We start from the raw sequence: 17,510 nt of genomic DNA on the forward strand, positions 1-17,510 counted from the left end.
TCACATGCAAGACAGGTTATTAGACTATCTTTTAATGTGGGAGTAGCAAGATCACATCAAGGTGAGCATATGAGATGAAATATATTTTTAGGTTAAGCTTAAGAAAATATAGTCTTCTACATCCTGTATGATAAGAGTGCTCATTGTTTCGTAACATCCATTCTCTCATTCCTTTAAAGTATGAATTCTCAGAGTTATAACTGGCCCCATAGCTATTTCACTAAAGACAGTTCTCGCGCACGGTTTCTTCTCTCCCTCTCTCTTCTATTTTTAACTAATGGTAGCCATGAGACTAAGTAGCAGACAAGGAATGTGAATGGAAGTGACACGTGCACCTTCCAGACTCTTTTTCTTAAAGTGAAGCTGCTTGCTTGTCATTGACTTCTTACCCTATTTCTACTTCCTTAGAAATGAAGAGGATCAGAGCAACCATGCAAGTTCCATTTTACTGACGGCGGAGTCTCTACCTACCAGCCCCGAGCTTTGCATCTTGGAATTGTTCTATAAGATAATGTATGCATTCCATTCTATACTCTGCCTATACCTACCCTAATCTGCCCACCCCCAAATATAATATCTATCTATTTTGATTAAGCCATTATATTTACAGCTTGCTTCGTCATAGCAGCTTATGTCACCCCAAGATATGGCACCCTCACATACTATTTCCCAAGGCTTTGCACTAATTATAGACACCATCAGATGGCAACTTTTCTAATTTCTGCTAGAATCCAGTAAGGTAGGAGATGGTGCTATAGTGGGTAATAGGCTTCATTGCTAGACTATAAAGTAAAGAACACGTATGGTTATCATTAAAATAAGAATGAACTTACTATATTATCAATAATCTTTCCTTTTTATACAAATAACTTAAAATTTATTACTCGTACAGTTTTCTCAGAGGATATAGGTGTGTATGATTGGTGTTGGCAGGGAGAGAATGGAGAGAAAAAAATGGGAATTCATTTCTATAATAATTCTTCAACTTGAAAGCCAGTTCAATTTCATAAACTAAAAAGTATCATTTTATTTCAACTCCAAGAAATTAATACTGCTATTTCTGTTTTCAAATTTTTGAAACAAATTCTGCTTGTATACCTTTTCCTACAATTACAATTTTCTTTAATAATGCTAAAAGAATATATTATATACTTGACTAGCAAAAATTTCTCCTGTGCTTTAATTTATCTCCACACAACTTTTAATCTGTTTTGTCAAAGATATTAGGAGGAGAAAGGCCTTCTTGATGCCATTGTTAATTGAGAAAAAAAATCTGTTTATTTTTTAACTGCACAAAGAAGCTGTATAATTTTTCAGAAAAGAGATTAGTGATAAATGTGTTGCCTTAGTTTAGAGATACCAGCTTCAATTTTAAGTAGGTCATGTAAACTATACATATTTCATTGTAAAATTAGAATTAAAAAAGAGGGAATTTCAAGAGAACCGATTGAGTCCTTGGACTTTTGAGTATACAAAACAAATCAATAAGGAAAGAAAATCGTATGCATTCTGTTCTATACTCTACGTACTCTAATTTGCCCACCTGCAAACACAATATCTATTTATCTCTATTAACACACACACACTAAATTATATATATTTACCCAAAGTGTGTAACACAGATGAGTTCAGATTAACGAGGTAGGGCCAAATGACCCAGCCACAATGTGAGGGCACTTAAAAATTACAAAGCAAAGGGCATGGATTTAGGGAAGGTTGAAAATGTGGGGTTATTTTTTGTGATCAATCTGTCCTTCATCTTCTCTTACCTTCTCCTTTCTAACACTATGAGGGGTTGGGACCCTTCTCCTCTTTTCTGTTTCCATGGTTTCATTCTTGCTTCACTGAAGTTGGTTCTCTAATATTTTTTCCAAGCAGGGTACGTGGAAATTGTATTCCCTCTGGGAATAAATTTTATGGGGCACATATTTTTTCCTTGAGGAATTAATAGGTATTGATCCATTATTTCCTAGCATTCAGAGTTGCTATGAAGAAAGACTTACCCAGAATTTTTAATCACTGTACTACTCATAAATATGTCCAGTTCTGAGAGCTTTAGGCCAGGAATCAAGCTATCTCTACAAATAGAGTTCAGAGAAAGCCTGGACTAAACTGGTTACAGCTTTATAAAAAGCAGCGTCTATAGATTGCTAGATAGCTGAAAAAAGACAAAATTTGTGGCTAATCTTCTACCTTTTTCCTAATAGCCATATAGCTCAAATAAAATTCTTGTAAATCAACATTTTTATTCAGGTTTTAATAAAATAGCTTGCTGTCAAAGATTTATTCTCAGATTCTTAACTTTTTTAAGCTGAACACTCAATTTTAGAAAGGTGATATTTACTACTTCAAAGAGGAATAAAGTTGTCCCCGACGCACAGGAAAACAGAAACCAAAATACTTCACCTCTAGTATTCTTTTCTGTTCTCCTCAAATCTCTATTTAAATGAAATGTGTCCTAGGAATGTCTCTTACAAATTCTCTTCTTCTAGTTTCACTGTCACAGTAAATTTGTTCTCTTCTGAAATTTGGAGGTTTATAGCATCCTAGAAAGTAAGCGGTAATAGTTACTCATTGTTGCGGTCCCAGACGAGTTGCTGACGTATCAGCTGTCTCATCGTGTGGTTATTCTTTCCTTTCACAGTCTATTAACTTGCCGTCCCAGGCCCCGCAATCTGTAGCTAACTGGAGAGGACACCGCATGTGCAGGGATTTATCTCTTAAGCTCGGTATGTAGTTCAAAATCTGTTCAGTAGAATTTCCTCTTGCAATTCAACTTTTTTTATCTAATCATCTTGGAGGAGAGGAATTGACTGAGACTCATGTTACATTTTTAATTCTTTTATTCTTCATCAACATGCTTTTCTGCCCCTCTATTGACTAGTTTTAAGAATAAAAAGGAGGCCGGGCGCGGTGGCTCACGCCTGTAATCCTAGCACTCTGGGAGGCCGAGGTGGGCGGATCGTTTGAGCTCAGGAGTTCGAGACCAGCCTGAGCAAGAGCGAGACCCCATCTCTACTAAAAATAGAAAGAAATTATATGGACAGCTAAAAATATATATAGAAAAAATTAGCCGGGCATGGTGGTGCATGCCTGTAGTCCCAGCTACTCGGGAGGCTGAGACAGGAGGATCCCTTGAGCTCAGGAGTTTGAGGTTGCTGTGAGCTAGGCTGACGCCACGGCACTCACTCTAGCCTGGGCAACAGGGTTGAGACTCTGTCTCAAAAAAAAAAAAAAAAAAAAGAATAAAAAGGTGTGTTTGTTTTCCCTTTGCTCCTTCCCTGTCATTATTGAAAACCATTTTCTGTTCCCTGTTCTGCAAGAGAGTCGAGTCAGAATTAGAAAGTTTACATAGGTACTACTGCACACAAAGTCTGCCATCTCCTAGTCCCTATTATCCTTTAGAGGAGTTTAAAGCACACTGTTAGTTCAGGCTGAGCTGATTCTTGCATTCAGTCAACATTTTAGAAGTTTAGTATATTTTATCAACCTTAACAATTGAAACACTTCCCTGTAACCACAAGATATGTGTACTTTAAGCAATTACTAATCTAGATATTGAAGTTTGCTGAAGTTTTCTCAAATCTGTGTCTAAAATTTTTGTTCTTATTCTATACAGTTTAAATGTTTTATTTTTCAGTAAGCTAAAGTATCAGGGGAAGAATAATTATTAGTAATAATGAAACATAATTGGGGAAAAAACATTCACTTGACATGAATTTGTCTTCAATGAGTTTGTAAAGCTAATCTCTTTTCTTTGCATAGGAGTAGCAGATTGCTACTATTATTGAAGTAAATACATCTTCCTACATTAAAAAAGAATTATATTATTATTATATAATCTCTGGCTACATTTTTCAAGAATTTATCTTATAGTTGCAAACTAAAATGAAAACGTTTCCAATTCACTAAGACAAAACATAGAAAATGTGTACTAAGGCAAAAATACTCATAAAAATGATGCAAGTCTACTAATTCAGGGTAAATGGACAAGTGATTTGGTAGACACCATGTCCTGTGCCTGTATCCCACTGTCAGGAATTCCAATCATAGACCTCAAAATAATCCCAATGCCCTGTAAGTGACAGTCACAGCCTGATAACTTCCTTGCACCATTATCTAAAGTAGAAAATGTAAATACCACACCCTATCAACTCCCAATGGAGCAGAAAGCTCAGCTCAACACTGTAACACTGTGCATCGAAGGAAGAAATGTTCTTTTTAATTGCAGCAACTAAAATGGTTACCTTTTCTCAAAGCTAAAATAACGACAATATGATAAGGTGTCGTGTTATATTGTTGCCAATTATTCCTAGCATTAGTGAAAATGCCAGGCAAGAGCTGAGAATCCTGCTTTCACTTTTTCATAGGCCAAAAGCCTCCTGCATTAGTCATTTTCATCCTTTATCAGTTACTCACAAAACCAATGGTCTTGAAATGTCAAATGGCTGTTTCAAGCATGGAAGAAATGTAAGACCTAAGAAAAGATAACTGTGGCTTTTGGATATACATATCTCAGTAGTGCATTTAGCTTAGGAAAGAACCAGTTTTTATTCATGAGAGCAACTCTGAAACATGGTATTCATTTTGTGTCTATGTTATTCTTTGGAAGTTGAGTATCTATTCAAACTTAGCACAGTTGCAAATGACAGAAGTACCTGGGATTGGTGACATAAATTGATATCTTCTTATGATTAATGTATTACATAGACATTGTCATTAATCCTGTATTACTGAAAGTAAAAACCTTTTGAACAAAACCACTTGCACTGTCTTTCAGGAAGAAATATTAATAATTTAATTTGGTTATACGTCCTTAATGAGTTCCTAGATTGCCCCAGCATGAGGCTGAAATTAAAGGTGTAATTCTCTTTGTGCACACATTTGTTTAGTAATATGGAATACAAATAGATTAATGAATAATTCTTTGGTGGCAAATCTGACATCTCTACCTTGGCTCAGGTCTTCTTATTTGTCAAATAAGAGGGAAAAATTATACTGAAACTTCTGTCAATGACTTTTATGAAAATGAAAAAATCAAAAAAACAAAAGCCAAAACTAGAGAACTGCTCATGGATACAAAGAAAATCTTCGTCTTACAGATAAAATATCTACCAAATAATAGTTCTTTTAGAAATCTTTTATTTATTTTTTAAATATTTTAATTCTTGTTTAAAACTGTTAGTCACAGAGGATTTCAGATAGGCCTATAACTTCTGTGGTCATTGTTTTTCACACATACTTTTTTAGACTTAAGTTACCATAGCTCAAGCCTAGGTTTATGTACCGGTCAGAAAAGGCTCTCATGTATGTGCTGAGCCTTGAGAGATTCTGTAACAATATCCTAACAAAAAACTGGCCAAGGGTTGCAAAGGTACTTGGTAGTTTGGCCATTTCTGAACACCTGAAAATTTATATTAGACAACTCATTCTAAAATCGTAATTATATTTGGGAGGGTAATTATGAGCCACTTTAAAGACTAATTGTATAATTTGAAACAGAAACCTTTTTGATAAACGGGTGGGGCACAGGCAATGTATGCAACCTAAACATTTGTACCCCCATAATATGTGGAAATAATAATAAAAAAAGAAACCTTTTTTAATTCCTCCTGTAACATTTTCTGTAAGCTAAGTGTTTAACAACTGTTCCTCAAAGGTAAGTGGAATTGAACATATTAGCTTATTTTGCTCCTCTTATTTTTCCTTTTCTTCAACACCATTATTGAACAATTATTACATGAGTTCTAGGAATACAATGGTGAATAAAACAGATAATAAGAGAAAAAATGAGCAATACACAGGTAACCAAATATCACTGGAAATTTCAGATACAGAAAATACAAGGTATTACATAAAACAAGGTAGTGGAATGTACACAAATTTTGGGGAGGATATGCTTCTCTGAAAAAGTATCATTCAAGCAAGGACCTGAATGATGAGAAGGAGGCAGCCATGCGAAGATCTGTGTTCTAGGCAGAGGAAATAGCAAATGCAAACAACCAAAACAACAACAACAGGAATAAAACACTCGTTTATTTAAGGTTAAATTAGACATAAACTCCTTCTATGATAGCAACATCTATATAACATGAGCCAAATAAAATTTCATAAGATGCTGAAGGTCAAACTGATCTCTGCCCTCTCTTCCCCACAGTATTAAGAAGCCAAGAGGGGAGGAAACGTAGTATTAGGAGAAATTTGATTTGCAGATTCACACAGTAGTTTTAATGTATTGATTGAAAAATCAGGTTGTTCTTCTCATTACTTAGGATTTTGCTCTAGTCTTGGTATCTTTCCAAATTTGTCATTGTCTGACTTTAAAAATGAAAACTCTGGAAGATTCAACATCATTAATATATAGAGTTATTAAACAGGCACAGTGTTCCTTTTCAGTTAAAATAAAGCATTTATGTTAATTTGGAAGAACTCTTTGACACTGATTTCACTGTGTAAATAATAGATCTACATCTCAAGAAAGTAGTATTCCTCTATTGACATTTGCCTCTCAATGGCTCTTGATGCAACACCAAAAGAAATGGAATTGTGTGGATTTAATTACATGTTATGGCAGCAATCAATGCCTCCACTATTATTCCCCACGGACTTAAAGGCCCAAGTTTCTATTCTCTGAATTTATTGGAACTAAGATTTATACATTCCTGTAGTCAAAGTGATTTGGAAATGCAACAGGGATGAAACAAAAGTTAGAGTAATACTTAATAGCTTCATAATTAAACTCTCTGCTGACTGGGATATCCTTTCAAACTTGCATACTAGTGTTTGTCCAAGATAAAACTCCCAATGGCATAACTAGGTGTTTCTAAACTCAATTTCTGAATGTATTTTTAAATGGTAATTATAAAAAGTAAAAGGCTGTATCATTCAAAAGAAATCTAAAAATCAGTTTGAAAACAATGTAAATGTCCTAGGTGGACTGTGAGTTTTAAAACTACTGCATATATCCTATAATACTTTGAAGGAAAACTGATTATTACACTGAGTACATAAAAATGAAAATCTTATTTCCAAAAAAAATCATAATTTCAAAAATATTTAAAAAACATTTATAAAAACGAAGGAATAGAATGTATTCATTTTTTCTAAATGAATGAGGAATTTTTAAAAAGAATATTTCCCTTCACTCTATTTCCTTTTTCATATATTTCAACTCTACCAGTAAATTCCATGGAACCAGTTCCAAATACACTCTCTCCTAAAAACAGAATAGTTTCAAGCTAAAGGGAAAAAAATGATACTCAAAGAAAAGAATTGCAGATAAAAGAAAATTTAGGGAAGCTTACCAGTTTTTTTCCTTCAATGTGTGTCCAGCTATAATTCTTTCTAGCAAAATTTTACTGAATATTTAAACCTAGAACATAAGAGTATGAATTATTGTGAAAAGTTGGATGTACTTAACAGATATGCTAGAGGTATTTTTAGATATAATTAAGGGAAGATTAATGCTTAGAGACTTTAGAGCTAAAGTTGATCTTTAGGACTGAGCACAGGGACAAAAATCTACTTATTAGTCTAAAGGGATGTGTATCAGATAAAGTTGGCCATATAAAAAGAGTATGTCTGCTCCATCCTGGGAGTTGGTGGGGGAAGGTTGAATGTTGCCAAAGAAGTAGTTTTGATTTTGAAGTCACTAATATAATATTCTGACAGTGACTTCAAAGAAAATTTTTGAAAGTTTCCAAGGAGAAAGAGGGTACTATATTAAATATGTCATTTAAAACCTTCTTCTTGTTTAATATTAAAAGGTGCTCTATAAACTAAGTACCCTAAGAGTAAGTCAGTCAATATTCTTTGAGTTTTTAAAAAATATTGACCTGGTCAGAAAGGAATTTTCTCCCTTGGCCTCATTGTAATAATGGAAGTATTCCAATGATGCAGTAGGTATGACTTCTGTGCTGACATTGGAGTTTGCACAAGCCTGTGAGCCTCAATCTTTTAATAATCACTAAAACAGCATGGTACTGGCATAAGAACAGAGACATAGGCCAATGTAACAGAACTGAGAACCCAGATATAAAACCATCCTCATATTGCCATCTAATCTTTGACAAAGCAGACAAAAACATATATGGGGGAAAAGAATCCCTATTCAATAAATGGTGCTGGAAAACTGGATAGCCATATGGAGAAGACTGAGACAGGATTCGCACTTGTCACCTCTCACAAAAATCAAATCACATTGGACAATAGACTTAAACCTAAGGTGTGAAATTTTTCTAGAATTCTGGAAGAAAATGTGGGAAAAACTCTTATAGACATTGGCCTAGGCAAAGAATTTATGAAGAAAACCCCAAAGGCAATCCCAGCAACAATAAAAATAAATAAATGGGCCCTGATTAAATTAAATGCTTCTTCACAGCCACAGAAACTATCACAAGAGCAAACAGACAACCTACAGAATGGGAGAAAATATTTACATGTTACACATCCGATAAAGGGCTGATAACTAGAATCTATTTAGAACTGAGGAAAATCAGCAAGAAAAAAATCAAACAACCCTATCAAAAAGTGGGCAAAGGACATGAACAGAAAATTTTCAAAAGTAGATTAATGAAGATAGACATATGAAAAATGGTTTATTTCTTGTTAAGCCATTTGTCTATGGCTAATGGGCTCAGCATTTTATCCAGGATTATGGAGCAGCATAAATACATACATACAATTAATTCTGTGGACTATTTCACATTTTGGGGCTCTAAACTAATTATAAAGTAAATGACCTGATTATACAAGTGACAGCAGCGACCACCATACTGCTTTAGACGGAGATTTCCCAAAAGAAAATTATATAAAATGTAGGGGTTATCAAAATTCTCCAGATTCATAATTTAGACTGTAGCTCATTGGTTTTAGTTAACAGTGACTTAGGATGGCAGTTTAAGCTCATGTTTGTTGCCAAACAAAAAAAAAAAAAACACCCTGATAGGAACAATAAATATTCTGAAATTCAAATAGTAGTTTAGGAGTCAATTTTGTCATTGAAGGGAAAATAGGTGTAAAAACAAAAACAACAAGGATAGTAGGAGAGGGGATTTTTCTTTCAAAAAGAGGAATTTCTGGAGATAAAGAACAAAAAATTAAAGTAAAATGAATAGCCTGGATCTCTGATAGAACCCTACGAAAATTCCCAATTGAAAAGACAAGGATTTGAATGTAAACAACCGTTTAGTCTTATGTACACCAAGTAGCCTCAGAAAAATGATTTTTAGGAATCTAGATTTAAGAACCAAAAGAATTAACCTTATAGGGGAAAATTTTTTATAAATACATAATTAATTTTTATTGCTAAACAGTGCATATACTGTAAGACTGAAGGGCCTGAACTTGGATTCTGTCGCTTGCTCAGGGCCTCCCCAAGAACATAGGGAGAGATTAACAGTGGTCTAGACAAAACTCAAATGCCTGCTGAGATCAGAGGAACAAAATGAGGTGTAAAGGGGCAAGTTCATGGCAATATGGAGTGGTGGGAAACCTGCATCCCGATAAGGCATCACAACAGTGCATCGTGCACTCTGGCTGGCCGGCTCTCTCTCCCTCTACCCCGCCCCACCCCGCACCACCAATGAATGCATTGCCCTGGTGACCTCATCAGCCCCCACAGAGTGGAACTGTGAATAATAAACTGCTTTCTGTTATCTCATGTGTTTTATTGTATTGCCTCCTCTGTGGCTCAGTTGAGACTTGACTTGTCTCCCAGTCAGGGCTCCCCTAAAGAGTGGCTATCTTGGCAGGAATAAACCGGACACAAGTCACAAAACAGCCACAAGAGTTTCTGCCAGTATAAATGAGTCTCCTGTGAGAAGGACGCCTGGTCAGGGGTTGGACACTTAGGCATAAGACAATTCACCAGAATAAAGAAGTATCATGACCAAATTCCCTGGAGCCCCATCAGGGCAGGGCTAGAGTTTGTAGCCACTCTCCAGAGAGAGAGACCTCAAGATCAAATTAGAAAGAAGTAAAACAAGACATATAGAGCAAAATCAAAAATGACAGTTTTCTAAGTTCAATAATTTTGACATATATTTTCAACTACATACACCAGAATCTATAAGTACATGTTTCTAAAAAGTTATGGTTATTTCAGCATTTACTGTATTTTTCATGTTATATAATCATTGTTCATACTATTATTAATTACATTATAATGATATTATTTATATAATAATTTCATATCATAAGTATATCTTGACCTTGCCTATCTCTTCTTTTAGGCTGTAGAATCTTTATGTACAAGGCCTGCTTCTTATTTATCATTGTATCTCAAAGCCACATACAATTCTAGATCAATATACATATAGAATATTTAAAATATTGTTTAAGTGGGGATATTCTAAGATGTGTATTTTACAGTTTTGCTTTGGGTTGTCTTGTCCTTTATATCCTGAATTGGGATGTGTTTTCTCTCTCACTCTCTACCTGCTTCCCTCCTGCTCTCCCTTCTCTCTCCCACACTATCTTCCTCTCTCTTCACCACTGGCTCTTAACTGGATAAGCATTTCTGGTTTCTTGTGTCAGCTCTGTAGACCCAACTTTGCCCTCCAACAGAGAATTCCAATAGCTAGACTTGGGAGAAAGTATGTGGTCTCTCATCCAATCTTTAACGTAGCCTTATAAGTAGTAATGCTGATATTTGGATCTCTATACATCTGTTACAAATGTCTACTTCTCCATTGGGTAATATCAAATTGTGGGGTAGAGAAAAGGTGTAACTAATCATTAACCCCCAATCCCAATCCCAATATCCATGTGTGGTGATGTCGGATTGGAAGGCGTGCTGTTGAGGCTGGCAGTTTCAAATATGGTTTTCCAGTACATTAGCTTCCATTGCCAAGACTTGTTGCCTGACTCCTCTGCAAATTGCTCTTCCTTTTCTTCTGTCTTTTCCATCTTTCACTGCTCATCTGGACTGGAATAATTATTGAATTCGGGAGTGGGGAGGAGTATGAGCCATCTGAGCAATATGTAGCACAGAACTTGTTTAATAAGCAATAAGATGAATTCCTTAAAATCAAGAAATTTAATCCCTCTGAAAGAGTGGACATTCTTTTGAAGTTGATTGCAATACTTACACTTTTATAGATGAAAAAAATGGCCCCTCTAAAAATTTTTCATGTACATATGCTTCCTGACTTATGATGCTGTTATGTCTGGATAAACCCATCATGAGTTGAAAATATCATATGTCAAAAATGCATTTAATATACCTATCCTTCTGTACATCCTGGCTTAGCATAGCCTACTTTAAACTCGCTCAGTTGGGCAAAATCATCTGACAACACAGTGCACTGCAGGGTACTGGTGGTTTATACCCAAGATTGTGTGGCTGACTGGGAGCCGTGGTTTGATGCCACTGCCAGCATCTCCAGAGAATATCGTACCACATATTGCTAGCCTGGGAAAAGATCAAATTCAAAGTACAATTTTTACTGATTGTGTACTGCTTTTGTGCCATCGTTAAGTTAAAAATCTAAGTCAGCCATCATAAGTCAGGGACTATCTATATGCTCTACACTGAATGTGTGTAGTTATGTTTCCTCAAGCTCTGCAAGATCTATTTCTCAACTGCCTCATCTATAAATGGTAATCCATTAAACTATGTTCTCCTATTGTATTAACTAGTTAAATGAATAAATCATCCAGAAAGAGGGTGCATTCACTTATTCTGGATTACTAAATTTCCTCTGATATAAGACATCATTTCAAATGTTCGATTGTAAGAACCAGAGAGCAATGTATAATTTCTCGGAATTTGGTGTAACAACTTGCCCTGGTTCCCCTAAACAATTGCCTTCTTGATCATTCCTGCAGGGAATGGAGCAAGCTTTTGTGTTTGAGGTCATGGGATACGAACTTCCTTTTCTAATCATAGATGTGCCTAAGATTTGGGTTGTTAGACCAACAAATAAATACCTCATTGCTTTCTATAGTAGGATTTCAGGGGCCATATTTTTAAACTGTTGACTATATAACGTCTTTCCTTAAGATAAAAGTTGCAAACTAGTGGTCCCTGTGGTGAATTTGACCCACTGAAAAAATGATTAATTTTTAAAATTAAACTCTTTATTTTGAGTTAATTATAGATTCAGATGCAGTTGTAAGAAATAAGACAGAGCGAGCCTAGGCACCCTTTAACCAGTGTCCTCTAATAGTTGCATCTTACAAAACAGTAGTAAAGTATGACAACTAGGATGTTGACACTGCTACAATCCACCAATCTTATCCACATACATGTTTTATTGTATTATTTTAATCCACAGAGTGTTTTAAATCTGAATAATAGCTAATAGTCACAAGTCAGAAAATTTTACATAATAATATGTGTTTCCGACTTGGCTTAAAAAATCATCTCTCTCAAAACTGGGACTGCATTCTACACATAACATTGGGCTAGAACTGAATAGCATTCCTATTATAAAACATGCATTCTCCCTTTTGTATGAGTTCCCAACTATTCATCATTTCTTCTTAACAGTTAGCTCAATTCATATATTTATGCTCCTATGGCCATTCCTCCTATTACCCATTTGAGAAGTCCCTATTTCCCATTTTATCACGTGTGTACTCCAGTGTCCCAAGCCTTTGTCAGTTTTCCACCAGAGGGCACTCCATCCTCGCCTGTGTTCAGTTATAGCCTGTAATATTCAAGGTACCCTTGTACCTCTAAAAGGTGAGTAATTGGGGTCCCGAAAGAAGCAGGCCAAAGAGTTTTCAAATAGAAAAATGTCACCAGGTAAAAGCAAATGAAATTATATAATGCAAAATGAGTAGTTTTTTATTTCCAGGCTTGACTTTTCCCCTGAAGTCCAAACAGATATTCAACAACCTACTTGACATTTCCACTTGGAAATTTAACACATCCAGACTTAACACAGTGAAATAGAACATTTGTTACCTTTCTCCTAAGCCTGTTTCTCTTACAGCCTCCATTTCAGTCACAAGTTCCATCATGTACCCAATCGTTCAAGTCAAAGACTTGGAAATCTTCATGTCTTCCTTGATTCACCTCTTTAACTCAAATTACCCTTCTCCTCCTCTCATATATCTATAAATCTCATTGATGGTGTCTTCAGTGTATATCTTTAATCCATTTACCATCAAGCCTAAGCTACCATGATCTCTCACCTGAACTACTGTATCAGTTTCCTAACTAGTACATTTGCTTCCATTTTTTGCCACCTAGAACCCATACTGTATTAGTTTTTCTGAAAGCATAAATCATAACCTACAAGGCTCGATGCAAGTTAGCACTGATCTACATCTGCAGTACCATTTTCCTTTACTTAGAAAATTGTACACCCCTTTCCAATCTTTCTATTTTACAAAAGCTCCCTTTTTAGTTTGCTGTTGTCTTTTCCTGGGTATGCTTTCTATACACTCCTAAGTTATTCACAAAGTTCACCCTGATCCTTTAGTTCTTAGGTTCAATATTACCTCAGCAGAGAGGCTTTCATTCATTATCCCAGCTAAAGTGCGCCTTTTCCCCAACCAGTGCAACTTCTGACCTCATGCACTTTCTATTGCTTTTTGCATATAAGATAGTATGATATTTATGTGCTTCCATATATAATTACTAGCCATACCTTACAGCTATAATATAAATTCCATGAGATCATAGACTTCATGTCTGTTCACTTCTGTATTGTCCAAAGCTAGAACACTGTCCAGGACATATGCCATGTTCACTAAAAATTTGTTGAATGTATAGCTTAAAGGATAAATCATAAGTGATATTGGAATTTGGAAAAAACATAAAAGCCTAATAAAAATTCTTTTAAGATGTAATTACTTTTTAAAATTTAAAACATATTAGGATGAATAAATAATTGCTGTTAATATTTCCATCCATGACAGAATAACAGAGCACAGATTTGCACACCCCCCCACCCTTAAACAGTCAGAAAAACATATGAAAATAATGATTTTTCAAACAATGGAGAACAATCACTGAGGACAATAATACCTAGGAGAAGAAAATACAATGAAATGAGCTCTAAGATTGCTCTGTTTACTGCTTGGAGAGTTTCTGGGCCACAGCACAGGGAGAAGGATCTCAAACAGAGCCTAGTTCTGTGCTTAAGTTGAGGAGACAGGGTTGAACATTCTGAGAAATCAAAGCTGCTAGAATTTGCAGGGCAGATTACTGGAGAGAAGAGAGGTGCACAGAAAGAGATCAAAGAGACTGAAGATGGCTTCTGTAAAGTCTTCAGCTGAGTACTGATCAACACCTTCATGTGAGAAAATTATCCTCAGCTAGGGGAAAAAATATCATCAGAAAGGAGCAATCAGAACAATGTCTACAGCTCACTCAGAGCCAGCGACAGTTTGTGTTTCCACTAAAGTGAAAAAAAAAAAATCTGGTAATATACATGGCATCAAAAAGAATACTCAAAAAAACATTTCCTCTTAATAAGGAAAAATTAGCTCTAGACTAATGGCTGCTCTGGTTCCACCTAACAAAGCAAAAAACCAACCTTAAAATGATCAAACTGTTTTCAAATCATTTCCTACAATAAAGTCTAAATATATTTCACTGATACAAAATATACAGGACTTAACAAAGTAACCTTCACAATGTCTGGCATCTGATAAAAATTAGCAGGTATTCAAAGAAGCAGGAAAATAAGACTCAATAAGGAAGAAAATATTAATGAAATGGCAAAAATGATAGAATTAGGAATAAAACCACTTTTGATGTATACTATATACTCAAAAAGATACAAAAAATCACAAACGTGTTACAGTGGCTTGGAAGATTATTGAACTTCCAGAAAAGAAAAATACAATGTCTGAGATGAAAAAGGCATTGGATGGGATTGCCAAATTAGACATGGAAGAGGAATGCTTTAGTGAACTTGAAGACATATGATGGCCGGGCGCGGTGGCTCACACCTGTAATCCTAGCACTCTGGGAGGCCGAGGTGGGCGGATCGTTTGAGCTCAGGAGTTCGAGACCAGCCTGAGCAAGAGCGAGACCCCATCTCTACTAAAAATAGAAAGAAATTATATGGACAGCTAAAAATATATATATAGAAAAAATTAGCCGGGCACGGTGGTGCATGCCTGTAGTCCCAGCTACTCGGGAGGCTGAGACAGGAGGATCGCTTGAGCTCAGGAGTTTGAGGTTGCTGTGAGCTAGGCTGACGCCACGGCACTCACTCTAGCCTGGGCAACAGAGTGAGACTGTCTCAAAAAAAAAAAAAAAAAAAAGACATATGACGTAAACTTATCCAGGATGAACTGAAAAGACAAAAAGGGGTGAAAAAGTAATGAACAGTGTCAGTGAGTTGTAGAATATCAAATAGCCTAAAATACATCCCAATTATGGAATCCCTACAGTAGGAGAGGAGGGCAGAGAAACATTTGAAAAAGTAATGACTTAAGTTTTCTCAGATTGATGAGAACTGTAAAGCACAGGTTCAAGAGGCTCACAAACACCAACCATAAGAGATATGAAAAAAACTGGAAGAAGGTGCATCATAATAAAATTGCTTAAAACCAGTAGAAGAGGAAAAAAATTTCTTAAAAACATTCATAGGAAAAAGGTACATGCACAGGAAATGAAGGTAAGAATGCAAGTCAGGATCACTGTGGCCTTTAAAGCACAGAAAGAAAAATATGACCTATCAATTTAGAATTCCATACCCTAAAAAAAAATCTTTCAAGAAGAATGAAAAAAATACAGACTTTTTTTGGGAGGCGAAAAGAATTCATCACCAGCACTGCAAAAAAAAAGTTAAAGGAAGTCCTTCAGAGAGATGAAAATCTTGATCTATGCAAGGAATGAAGATCGATAGAAATAGTAAGTATGCATGTGAAAATCAATTATAATTTTCCTATTTTTAAATTTCTTTAAAATATATTTGACTTGGAAAATAAAAAAATAACAATTTGAAGTTTATAGTATATGTAGAAGCAAAATGCATAACAATAGCACAAAGAATGGGAAAGAGAAATCAAAAGTATATTATAAATAAAATTTTATATTATATGTGAAGTGGGGCAATATTATTTGAAGCTAGATAGTGATAAATTAAATATGTACGTTATAAACTCTAAAGAAAACACAAAACAAAGAATAAAAACTAATTAGCCAGTCAGGGAGGTAGAAGAGAATCATAAAAATACCCAATTAATTTAAAAGAAGTCAGAAAAAGAGGAAAAGGGAATAAATAAAATATGAAAATAGAAAACAAATAGCAATATGGTTGATTGCAACATAATTATATGGTTAATCACATTAAATATAATTTTCAAGCTTCCTCAATTAAAAGGTAGAGGTTGTTAAGTTGGATATAGAAGTAAGATCCAATTATGTACTTCTTCACAAAGTCGATTTGAACTATAAAGATACAAACTAATTAAAAGTAAATAATGGAAACAGATACATCAAGCTAACAGTCAAAGAAGAGTAGGATAAATTATTTTATACCAGGCAAATTACATTTCATAATAAAAAACATTACCAGGGATAAAGGTAATTTACACTCCCATGTTTATTGCAGCACTATTCACAATAGCAAAGATATAGAATCAACCTAAATGTCCATCAACAGATGAATGGATAAAGAAAATGTGGTACATCTACACTACACTATGGAATATCATTCAGCCGTACAAATGAATTAAATCTTATCATTTGCAACAACATGGATGGAACTGAAGGATGTTAAGTGAAATAAGCCAGGCACAGAAGGACAAATATCACATGTTCTCACTCCATATGTGAGAGCTAAAAAAAAAACCCCAAAAAACAAAAACAACCCATGGAACAGAGATAAGAATGATGGTTACCAGAGGCTGTAAAGTGTAGTGGGGAGGGAGGTGGGAGGTGGAAAGAAGGGAAGGTTAATGAGAACAAAAATACAGTTCGGTAGTATGAATAAGATCTAGTCATCTGTAGCACAGTAGAGTGACTATAGTTAACAGCAGTTTAGTTATTTTAAAATAACTAAAAGAATGGAATTGAAACGTTCTTAACACAAAGAAATGATAAACGCTTGAGGTGATGGATACCCCAATTATCCTGATTTTATCATTACACATTATTTGTGTATATCAAAACATCAAATATACCCCATAAAAGAAGGTAATTTCATAATGGTAAGGGCATCAACTTATCAGGATCACATACCAGTTACAAACATTTATGTTGCTAATAGCAGTGCTTCAAAACATGTGAAGCAAAACCCGATAGAATTGCAAGCAGAAATAGACAAATCCACAATTATCCATGCCGATTTCAATACTTCTCTTTAAATAATTGATAGGATAAGTAGATAGAAAATCAACAGTGATATAGTACCTTTGAAGAACAGTCAACCAAAACAACCTAGAACATTCAACCAAAGAACAGCAAAGTACACAAGAAAGTACACGTTCCTTTCCAGTGTACACGGAACATTTAGCAAGATAGATCATAGCTCTGTCATAAAATAAGTCTGCATAATTATAACATGATTCAAATAGGACAAAGTATATTTTTTGATCAC

The sequence above is a fragment of the Eulemur rufifrons genome, chromosome 17, assembly GCF_041146395.1.
Source record: "Eulemur rufifrons isolate Redbay chromosome 17, OSU_ERuf_1, whole genome shotgun sequence".
In the NCBI taxonomy this organism is placed as follows: domain Eukaryota; kingdom Metazoa; phylum Chordata; class Mammalia; order Primates; family Lemuridae; genus Eulemur; species Eulemur rufifrons.